The sequence below is a fragment of the Penaeus monodon genome, chromosome 3 (assembly GCF_015228065.2).
Source record: "Penaeus monodon isolate SGIC_2016 chromosome 3, NSTDA_Pmon_1, whole genome shotgun sequence".
Classification (NCBI taxonomy): Eukaryota; Metazoa; Arthropoda; class Malacostraca; order Decapoda; family Penaeidae; genus Penaeus; species Penaeus monodon.
The window spans coordinates 37,545,850-37,558,349 of record NC_051388.1 but is presented as its reverse complement, the minus strand read 5'-3'; positions in this window follow the sequence as shown (position 1 = coordinate 37,558,349).

Below are 12,500 nucleotides of genomic sequence, written 5' to 3'. Positions count from 1 at the left end.
TTGTTTTATTGTTATCATTACGATCATTGTCATTATGATTACTATTACCATTATCACCATTATCACCTTCATCATTGATATAAATAGCAGATGTTACAGTTATTTCTAGTTTGTATCACCCTTAGCTTCACCACCCTTATTACTATTATTGCTGCTATTATTGTTTATCAATAACAACAGACATTGTAATCATTATCAACCTTATAGGTTTCTCATTAATGTTATCATTTTTATCGTCGATAACATTCGTCTTACTGTTATTGTTCTGTTAGTTTTTTTTTGTTTTTTTTTTGTTCTTCCTTTCTCTTCTTTTCTCTTGCTTTGCTCCTTAAATTCGTTTTTTTTTTCTCTGTGTTCTCCTATTTACCTTCCCTATTTATCCACATTTCCCTCTCCTTCTCCTCCCTGTCTCTCTTCCTTCTTCTTCTCCCCATTCAACGGCCTCTTTCTCTCCCTCCGCTTTCTTGGCCTATCTCCTCACCTCTCCTTCCCATTTTTTGTGCCATTTCTTCCTTTTCTTTCCAATCTGTATCCTCTAGCTCTCTTTCCTCCCCTCTTCCTTCCCCTTCCTATCTCCTCTCTTCTCCTGTTGCCCCTCGCCCCCTTCTCTATATCTCCTCTTCTCTCGATTTCCTTTCCTTTTCCCCTTCTGCATCTCCCTTCACCCTCCCTTTTTATCGTCCCATTTCCCTCTCCCTCTTTTTCATTCTTTTTCCTCCCATTCCTTACCTTTACCTCCCTGCTTTTTCCTTTCCTTCCACTTTCCTATGATGGCAAATGGGCAAAGAAAGAAAGAAAATAATAAAGGAAGAAAGAAAGAAAGAAACATTGCGGATTGGATGTTGAGACTTTATAGTCACTTATCCGTTCTAGTTATTTTCTCTATGAATACGAGCGTTCTGTAGTGACGCCATTCGTTGTTAACTATACTCCAGAGTGCGTGGAAGCCATTATATATATGCGTGAGCCACTCGAGATTTAGGCTGTAAATAGTTCAATACTATGTAAATCGATGATCACATTCAGCTTTTACAGAATTTTTGTGCATCAAATAATGTTGCCGTGTCATGACGTTGCTAAATATGTCTAGCTACCCATTCATTTTCAACACCTTTCTTCAATATGTCACCCGCTAGGAATTCCGAAGGTGATCATTCAGTCACCACGATAAGTTTAACATTTTCCCAAATTTCCTTGTAAATCTAGCTAGCAGCAGCTCCGTGGCACATTCTGTTCCGCTAAATCGATTGTGGGATACAGCTCTCCAACGTTGCAGGGAATAAGTGCTAGAAAAAGAGGCCACATGCTGTCATTCGGCAAACAACCTCCACTCACTAACCTCCCTCTACTTCTCCCTGCGTGTTGCCGTCTGTGTGCTCTCTTTAGTTCAAGCGAAGGACGTTAGATTTCAAATCGAAGAACAATAGAGTATGAAGCTTAAACCCCAACACAAGAGGATTGAGCAACGATGGGTCGGGCTTACAAAATCAGAGCATTGTTTCCTTCACAGCCATTCCAAAGATTTCTTCGAGCGTTTCACATGTATCGCGTTTTCTTTTCTATGTCTGAAGACCTCTCTCTACCAGGGTTTTGAAGATTTGATCATTTTGGCCATCATGGTTGCAAGTTTCACCTTCACCAAGCGTTTTTTTTTTTCTTTCTTTTTTTCTTTTTACCGGGACTCATTTTCTTGCGTCGGTCACCCGTTGAAAAGATTCACAAGGATCCAGTGCCCAGCCTCCAGTCAGAAAGTCAAGAGAGATGAAACGCAATCATACACCAGGGAGTCAATAAACTTTCATAACTTTTATTAACAAAAATCCAATATCCGGCTCTAGATAAAATGCAGTATACAGACAGACATAGAGAGAGATAAAAGATTTAAAAAAATATTGGCTTGATTAATTTGGATCCAGTACTCGATGTTTAATAAAGAATTCGGGATTAATACAATGGTTCTCCAGTAAAGGCCAAATATATTGCCTTCTGTAAAAAAAAAGACCGCGATACAATAACTTGATACTCAATAAAATAAGTGAGCAAATAAGTAAGACAAAAAGAACAAGATATTCAACGTCACACCTCCAGAAAGAAACCAGAAGACAAAGAGGAAAAAAAAAAAAAAAAAAAAAAAAAAAAATATATATATATAATATATATATATATATATATATATATATATATATATATATATATATATATATATGTATATATGTGTGAGTGAGTGAGTGTGTGTGTGTGTGTGTGTGTGTGTGTATGCATGCATGTGTGTGTGAGTGTGGGGTTGTGTGTGTGTGTGTGTGTGTGTGTGTGTGTGTGTGTGTGTGTGTGTGTGTGTGTGTGTGTGTGTGTGTGTGTGTGTGTGTGTGTGTATGTGTGTTTTAATCTAACCAGTTAATCTTACATCAATCCGAATAAGTCATAGAAGAAAAGCTTTGAAACGGCTGCGATGTATTTACTTCAGTTAAAAGATCCCAATGTAAGGTAGTGATAAATGGTAATGATAATGATAGATGACTTGGAAAACAAATAAAAACGTACGAAAAAAGGGTTAGAATAATTTATTAACTTAGAACTAATATTTTCGGATACAAAATCCAAAGCAGTTAAGAGCAAATTTATACACATACTGCTTTTAAATGTAGAAAGTACAATAAAACCTTATACTTAACCTTCGTTAATGATGATATGTATACGTGCATATGTACTACATACATACATACATACACACACACACACACACACACACACAACATACACACACACACACACACACACAAACACACACACACACACACACACAACCACACACACACACACATATAATATATATATATATATATAAATATATATATATATATATTTTATATATATATATATATATATATATAATATATATATGCCCCACACGGACACACACAAAACACTCATATATATAATAAAATATATAATATATATTATATATATTATATAATTTTTATATATATATATAATATATTATATATATATATATATATATATATATATATATGAATATATATATATTATGGAAGAAAACATACACAGAAAGAGCAAAAGAAGTGCATCGATTCACCAGTGTCCGGCACCTGGGAGCGGCCTCCAGCGCGTGCCATAATTACTCAGTGGAATCCAGTTCCCTCCTCCGCCCTAGCGATCGTAGACTTAATCCGATTCGAAAGCCCAATTTTCTAACCCCAATTTCATTTTTTTTGTCCTTTAAAGACATCTCTTTCTTTCTGTACTTTCTGTAGCATGGATTTTTGTTTGTTAGATTGGAAATATGATGGGGTTGAAAAAGTATTCATGTAGATGATATGCACAAGTATATATATATATATATATAATATTATATATATATATATATATATATATTATAATATATATATTAATAAATTTTATATATATATATATATATATATGTATATATTATTATACACACCACACACAAAACACACACACACACACACACACACACACACACACACACACACACACACACATCATCATCATCAATAACGGTATGATAATAATGATAATAATAATGAAGACAATAGTATTGATACTAACGTTAACATTTATAATATCAGTTACGAAAATGACAGTAATAATGGTAAACATAATAGTGATGATAATGATAATGATATTAATAGAAGTAATGATAATAATGATAACGATGAAGATAATGGCAATGATAATGATTATGATAACAATATTAATAATGATAATAGAAGTATAATAATAATAATAATAATATAATAATAATAATTAATGATAATAATTAATGATAATAATAATAGTAATAATAACAAGAATAATGATAATGATAATAATAATAATAATAATTACAATAATAACAACAATGATAATAGTAATTATAGTAATGATATGATAATAATGATAATGATAAAGATAATGATAATAATAGTAATAACATAATAATAGCAATGATTATGATGATAATGATAGCAATAAAAATACTACTACTACTACTATTACTGATAATAATAATGATAATGATACTACTACTACTACTATAATAATGATAATGAGAGAAATATTAATAATAAAAAAAATAATAATAATATAATAATAATAACATAATATTGATAATAATAATAATAACATAATATTGATAATAATAAAGATAATAACAATGATAGGATAATGACAATAATAATGATAGTAACGGTGATAATAATAATACAAATCAGAATGATAATGACTATAAAAAATGATGATAATAACAATTATAATAATAATAATAGTGACAATGATATTACCAATTATGGTTCTGACGAGGATGATAATCATGACAATAATTACAATGAACATTATCATGATAGTGATAATGATAAGAATTAGGACAATGGTGATAATAGTTATGATAATAACATGCTACTGCTACTACTACTATTATTATTATTGTTGTAATAATGATCAAAACAGTGATAATGATAAGGAAATGATAATGATAGAAATAACAATAATAACATAAAGAGTAATGATAATGGAAACAAGCAAACAAATAACTAAGAAAAACAACAGAACAAAGCCCGCCACCTCACCCCCCCCCCCCCACTCAACCCAGGTCATCCACTTCCACGCACATTGAGCAGAAACTAACAGGAGAGACATTAGACTACTGCAGACTTCCATCTACAGTAGTCTAATGGTTATGGCTGAAAATGCAAAGAGATCAAATTTCGTGCCTAATATCATGCGTGGGACTCGGCGCATGTGTTACGGTAGGAATAGGGGGGGGGGGGTAAAAGGTTATTGGTAGGGGCAAAAGGGGGGGTTGTTATTGTTGGCTCTTGGACAGGAGAGGTTGGGGGTAGGGACAAAGGAGAGAGATAAGAGATAGAGGTAGAATGTAGGTTTAGGCGCAAGGGGAATGGGTAGTAGTGGCTAGGTTGAAATACAGAAAAGAGGTAGGGGTAGAAGGGAGAAGGATTAGGATGGGGTGAGGAGGAGGGAGTTGAGAGAGGTTGGTTGGGCGGGAAGGAGGGGCAGGGAAATAGCAGAAGCTAACAGAGGGAAAGAACGATTTAATAAAGAGATGGGGAGGAGGAAGATGAAGAAGGGAGAAAATACGAGAGAGTTAAGGAACAGGGAAGAGGAAAGAGTAAGAGACACGACAAGAAATGGCAGCAAAGAGATAGTAGGGTAAAGAGAGATAGGAAAGAGAAGGGGCTGAAGAAAGAAGGGTGAGGAAACGCAGGGAGAAGAGGAAGAATTCGAGAAAGATGAGGATGAAAGGGTGAAAGTAAAGTTAAAGGGATAGGATGAGACGGGGAAGAAGAAAAAGAAGGAAAATGACTAGGAGGAATAGAAAAAAGGAAAAATATAACAAAAAGGGAGAGGGCGGATGGTGCGAGAGGGGAAGACCAGACCAGAAAGTTCAAGTCCGTGTCGTTGTTATAAAATCTGCATTATAATTTTCTTTTCTCCGTCGCGATGGGATGTAGGTAAGATGGGGAGACATTAAAAGCTTTTATGGAAGGAAGGAATAGGCGATAACAGAGGAATAGCGACGGAGATAAAGTTTCAACTGCTGTTTATGAGTGTACCTTTATCCAGCGCGTGTATCCACATGTTTTATTGCTCTCTCTTTGTCTTTCTCTCTGTTTGTCTGGCTGTCTATCTATCTATCTGTTTGTGTGTGTGTGTGTGTGTGTGTGTGAGTGTGTGTGTGTGTGTGTGTGTGTGTGTGTGTGTGTGTGTGTGTGTGTGTGTGTGTGTGTGTGTGTGTGTGTGTGTGTGTCTGAGTGTGTGTGTGTGTGGTTATGTCCATATGTGTCTGTGTATGTGGCTCTGTGCGTACATATTTTATCTATTTTGTGTATATTATTTATTCATTTATTTATTTGTGTTTACATAACGGCACTAGTACTAACATACAAATAGTGGAAGTTTCATTATCATTATCAAAATATTTCTGCAAGGAATAATTCGACAGTCAAGAGGCTTATCACACACACGAAAAAATGAAAGAAATCTGCACTGAGAAAATTATAGATAACATTTTTTATCGTGAATGCTTTTAAGAAAAATATCGATAAGCATAAACTTGATGCCATTAAAACAGTTCTCAAGAAGATTAATGCTTGAATCAAAACGCAAATTTGCTAATGAAAGAAACCAGCTCTCCCTTATTCTATCTCTTTGTCTATTACCTCTATCTATCTATCTGCTATCTGTTCATTTGTCTGTCTGTCTATCTTTCTCCTTCTCTCTCTCTTCTCTCTCTCTCTCCCCTCTTCTCTCTCTCTCTCTTCTCTCCCCTCTCTCTCCCTCTCCCTCTCTCCTTTTTTTTTTTCTCTTCGTCTTTTTTCAAGTTCAAGACTGGGGAACGAGGGAAGGGGTGATAGAATCAAATTTAAAATTTTCTTTTGGGCCCGTGGGGGCCTCGAGGCGGGCGGGGAGGGGGGGAGGGAGGAGGAGGGGGGTGGGGAAATAAATGGGGATTGGAGTAAAGAGGAAAGAGAATGAAGACTTAAAAAAAAAAAGACGAGGAAGAGATAGACTTTCCCCACAACCCCACCCGAGTGAGAGTACAAGGGGGAAGGTAGAGGAGGGGAAAGAATGATGATAGATAGATAGTAATGATAGACACATAGACAGGTAGAGGTGATAGATAGACAATAGGAGATAGAGGGGTGGCTGGTAGGCAGGAGAAAAAGAGAGTAAAGGGAAAGGGAGAGAGGGAGGGGAGAGAGAGAGAGAGAAGAGAGAGAGAAGGGGAAAAGGAAAAAAGAGGAGGGGAAAAAGGGGGAAAAAGAAAGAGGGGGGAATGGATAGAGAGGGAAAAAGGGGGGGAAAGGGGAAAGGGAATTTAGTTAGGGGGGGAAAAAGGGGAAAAGTTTTTTTAAAGCATATGGCCCGAATGGGAAGGGGGGAAAAGAGAAGGGTTTTTGGGGATAAAGGGGAAGAGAGAGGGGGAAGGAAGGGGAGAAAAAAACAGATTTTATTTTCAAAACGTATATGATAAAGACGAAAACAAAAAATTTAAAAGACAGTAGAAGATAATATAGAGAAAAAGATTTCGAAAGCAGATAGAGCCCGAAAAGGGGTAAGTAGATTATAAAGATAGATAGACAATTGAAATAATGGATATTATAATAATAATATAATATATATATATATTATATATATAATTATATAAATTATTTTATTATATTTTATTTTAAATATATATATAAACCCTATCTTTTTCTATATTTATTTATATATATATTTTTTTTTTTTTTTTTTTTTGGGGGGGGAAAAAAAAACCCCCCGGGGGGGGGGGGGGGGGGGGGGGGGAGAAAAAAAAGGAATCAAATTTTTTTGAATTTTTTGTTCCCAAATGATATATCAGCAGCTTTTAAATGGGAACGAAAAATGCGGAGGACCCTGGGCCCGCTGCTTCTCTTTTCCCCCCATCTTTCTTCCTGATCATTTTCTAATTTCCCTTTTCTATCTTTTTATTCTCCTTCCTACCTCTCTTCTTTCCTCCCCCTTCCTCCTCACTCGCTTTTCCCCTCTCACCCTTCCCACCCCCTTCCCCCCCTCCTTTTCCCCTCAGTCGCCCTCCTTCCCTCCTCTCCCCCCCCCTCTCCCCCGTTCGCCACCAGCCCCGCCCACCTCCTCCAACACATCGTCATGATTATGTTCCTTCCTTTTTCCCTTGCCTCCTATACATTCCCCTTTCCCTTTCACTTCCTTTCCTCGTTATCCTCCCATTTCCTCATTTCCTTTTTCTCTCCCTTCGAAACTCTCCCTCTTTCCCCCCTCTTTGGGGGTTTTTTTTCCCTTTTCCTTTTGCCCTTTTTCTCCCCTTTTTAAATTTTCCTCTTAAACTCTTCCCCCCTTCCTTTTTTTTGTTTTCTCCTGTCCCCTCTCCCCTCCCCGGCCATCCCCTTCTTTTTTCCCTTTCCCTTTTCCCCCCCTTTCCCTCCCCTTTTCCCCTCCCCCCTTTTTCCCCTTCATCCCCCTTTTTTCCCTCCCTCCCCCCCATTCTTTTCCCCGTTTTCCCCTCATTTTCCTCCTCCCCTTTCAAACCCTTATTCCCCCCCCCTCCCCCCCTCCCCCTTTCTCCTTCCCTTTCCCCTTTTCGCCCTTTCCCTTGGAAATCCCTCCTTTCCTCGTCCTTCTCCCCTCCCCTTTCGGTCCCCCCCCATCTTTCCCCATTTGTCCTCTCCTCCCCCCCTTGCCCCCTCCTTCCCCTTTCCCCCCCAAAACCCCACTCCCACCCCCCCAACCCCACCCCCGAAATTTGGGCTTTGGGATCAAAAACCCAAGACCCGAGCGCAAAAAATGGGGGTTTTCGAGGCTTGAAATTTGGGGGCCCTTTCCAAAGGGAAAATTCAAGAGGAGGTCAAACCCCCCTGTTGCTTAAACCTAGTCTTTTCCCCCCCCCGCCGCCCCCAAATTTTTGCCCATTTAAACTTTCCCGTATTCTTCCCCAAAAACCCTGACCACTAAACCCCGAAACCTTTCCCCGCTCGCCCTCTCCTCCCCCTTCTACCCACTCAACCCCCCTCCTTCCCCGCCCTATTCCCCCTCCACTCCCCAGCTAACCCCTCCCCCTCCCGACCCCTTTCCCCCTAAACCAAACCCATTCCCCTTTGTCCCCTCCCCCCCCCCCCATCCCCCCCCCTTTGGGGAACCCCCTTTACCCCCAACCCCTCCCCAACCCCCCACTCCCCCCCCCCCATCTCTCCCCCTCCCCTTTTCCCCCCCCTTTCCCCCCATCGCATTTTTCCCCCCAAAAACCCTTTATAAACCCATGGGCATAAAACCCCAAATTTTTGGGAAACCAAAACCCGAAAAACCCCCAATTTTTAAACCTTCTCCCCCCCCCCTTTTCCCTCCCCTCCCACCACTGAAAAAAAGACAGAGGTCATCCATTGAATTGGCTCCGCGTGTTAATCTTGTTATATGAGACGCCCCCCCCCCCCTCCCTTCTTCCCTCCCTTCTCCCCCCCCCCAACCCTTCCCGGTTTTTTGGGTTTAAAATACATGTGTTTTGGGGTTTTGGGGGGGGGGATGGGCGGGGGCGGGGGGAGAGGGGGGGCGGGGCATTGATCCAAATCTTATATTTCTTCTACAAACTTTTTTCTTTGTCTGTTTTCTCTCGTCTGTTTGTTTTATTTTTCCTTTCATTTTCTGTATTTTCATCATTATTATCATTACGTTGCTTATCATTCCCTTTTTACTGGGCCAAAAACCCTTTAAATTATCTTTCTCATCTTTTAACATAAAATGACATTTTTTAAATCGCCACTGTTTGCTATCATGATCATCATTATATTAGTCAGTAGCATTCAAAACCTCCTTCATCATTACCATCACCATAACTAACATTAATGTCACTGTCACTGGAACCACAACAGCCACGCCAAACATTCCCATCCCCTTAAAAAAATCAACATCATTATTTTTTTTTTCTTTCTAAGCATTTTTTTTCCCCTTTTCCCCATTGTTTAAAGAAAGGGCGGGGGTTTTTTGGAAATGTAGTAAATCCCACAAAGAGGAATCGATAAAAAGAGGGGGCCATTCCGGGGAAAGGGGCCATAAAATACACACCAGGAGCCCCTCTACACTATTTGAGGGGCCGACATATCGAGTTTTTAAATTGGGGGTTTTTGTATTTTGCTCTTTCTCTCTCTTTTCCTTCTTCTCTCTCTCTCTCTCTCTCTCTGTCTGTTCCTCCTCTTTCTCTCTCTCTCTCTCTCATTCTCCTCTCTCTCGTCTCTCTCTTTTGTCTGTCTCTCTCTTCCTCTCTCTCTCTCTCTCCTCTCTCTCTCCCCTTCCTCCTCTCTCTCTCTTCTCTCTCTCTCTCTCTCTCCCTCTCTCTCTCTCTCTCCATCTATCGATCTATCTATTTTATCTATCTACCTATCTATTATCTAGTATCTACTTCAAATCAAAACTATTTTATCTAAATATCTATCTTCTATCTTCTATCAAATTTCCCCTGCATATAAAGCTCTCTCTCTCTCTCTTCTTTCTCTCTTTTCTCTCTCCCTCTCTCCCCCTCTCTTCTCCCCTTTTCCCCTCTCTTCTCTCTCTCTCTATCTTTTCTTTTATCTCTGTATATATATATATTTTTATATAATATATTTTATAAAAATATATAAAATTTATATATATTTTAATATATATACAAATTTTCCCGGCATATAAATCTCTTTTCTGTCTCTGTCTCTGTCTCTGTCTCTCTTTCTCTCTCTCCCCTTCTCTCTCTCTCTTTCTCTTCTCCCCCTCTCTCCCCCCTCCCCTCTTTTCTCTCTCTTTCTTTCCCTCTCTCCTCTCTCTCTCTCTCTTTCTTTCTCTATCTTTCTTTTTCCCTCCCTCTAAAAAAACAATAAAACAAACACACACACACACACACAAACCCACACCCCACACCACAACACACCACACAACACCCCCACAAAACACACCCACACACACACACACACCCCCAAATATAATATATTTTAATAATTATATATAATATATATATATTATTTAATTAATAAATATAACATATTTATATATGTATAATATTTATAATATTTTATATATATATATATAAATATATATATTATATATATTTTTATATATTTAATTGCATTTTAGGGAATATAAAAAAAACCCATCAAATTTCCCCTGCATATCGGGCCCTCTTCTGTCTGTCTTTCTCTCCTCCTCCCCTTTCGGGGCCCCCTCCTCTCCTCCCTCTCTCTCTCCTCTCTCTCCCCGCTCTCTTCTTCTCTTCTCTCTCTCTCTCTCTCTCTCCTTTCCCCCTCTTTCTCTATCTTTCTCTCTTTTTCTCTCTATCTCTCTCTTTTTTCTCTCTCTCTCTCTCTCTCTCGTCTCTCCTCAATTTTATATATATATAATATATATATAGATTTTATTTTATAGATAAATAAGAGAATACACACAAACTAAATATATTTATACACCCACACACAAAAACACACACCCAAACAAACACCACCCACACACACACACACACACACACACACACACACACAAAAGAAAAATAGTATATTATATTTTAATAAAATATATATTAAAATTATTATATATATTATATATATAATTATATATATATATATATATATATATATTATATTATTTATTTTATATTTTATAATATATATATAAATATACATATACACATATATATATATATAATATGTATATATTTTTAAAATATATATTTTATATATATATATATAAAATATTTAATTTTATTATATATATAATATTTTTATATATATATTTAATATATATTTTTATATAAAATTTAACATATATATATAATTTTTATATATATTATATTTTTTAAATTTTTTACTATAGATTTTACACTTTAAATACTTCTCTAAATTTATATGGGGCCCTCTAGGATCAAATCTGTCTATCCACCCAACTATATATATCTATGCTGACTGGGGGTCATTATATAAAGGTTACCAGTGGCATCACCGGAGAAATCATTCGGCAAAAAGTCGCGTAACTATTTTAGTGAACCGAAAATACTTATCTCCTCCTTCAGCCCGTTTTAACTTCGAATATCTACACTTCCCTTGTCTGTGATTTTATTTCCCACCCTATCTGTAAATTTTTCCCTTTTCGTGTTTTATTTTTGGTTTTTTTTAACCCTTTTTTTGTTTTTTTGTGTATTTTTATAGGGCCCCTTTTCTTTGTCTTTTTCTTTTAAAGTATCTTTTAAATTCCCATTTGTCTTTGTTTCTCTTGATTTCTTTAGCTTCCATTTACCACCGTGTTTCTTATTTCTTGCCTTCATTTCCTTTGCCATCATGTTAACTTATCGTATCTTTTATCATCACATATCCCATTTTATTCATTTCCTTTGCTGTCTTGGTCATTTATTTGTCTTTTTTTTATTCGCCTACATTATCTTACCCTTCGTATTTATCTTTATTTATCTCTCGTCTTGTTTTCCCTTGTATTTTACTTTTTCCTTATTATCTTTCTGGATCCTTAATCTCTTCCCAATTACAGATGCCCGCACACCTGTAATAAACTCGTTAACGACCCTGGCACGCTCGCTTTTAACGACGAGGGGGGGGGGGGGATCTGTCGAGGGGGAGGCGGTGGGAGGGGAGGACAGAGGGAAGGGGGGACGGGCCCCTATTTGGGGGGGGGGGGGCGGGAGGAAGGGCGGGTTTTGGGGGAGGAAGGGGGGGGAGAGAAGAGAGGTGGAGGGGAGAGTTGTGAGAGGGTGGATGAGGAGGAGAAGGAGAAGGAGGAGAAGGAAAGGGAAAAGGAAGGAGGAGAAAGGAAAGGAGAGAGAGGAACAAAAACAGGAGAAAGAGGAAGATAAGAGATTAAATAATAGGGAGAAAAAAAAACTACTGAGAAAAAGAAAGAGGAGGAGAAGGATATGAGGTGCATATATATATATATTCAAAGAATGCCTCTCTCTCTCTCTCTTTTCTCTCTTTTTTTTCTCTCTCTCCTCCCCTCTCTCTCTC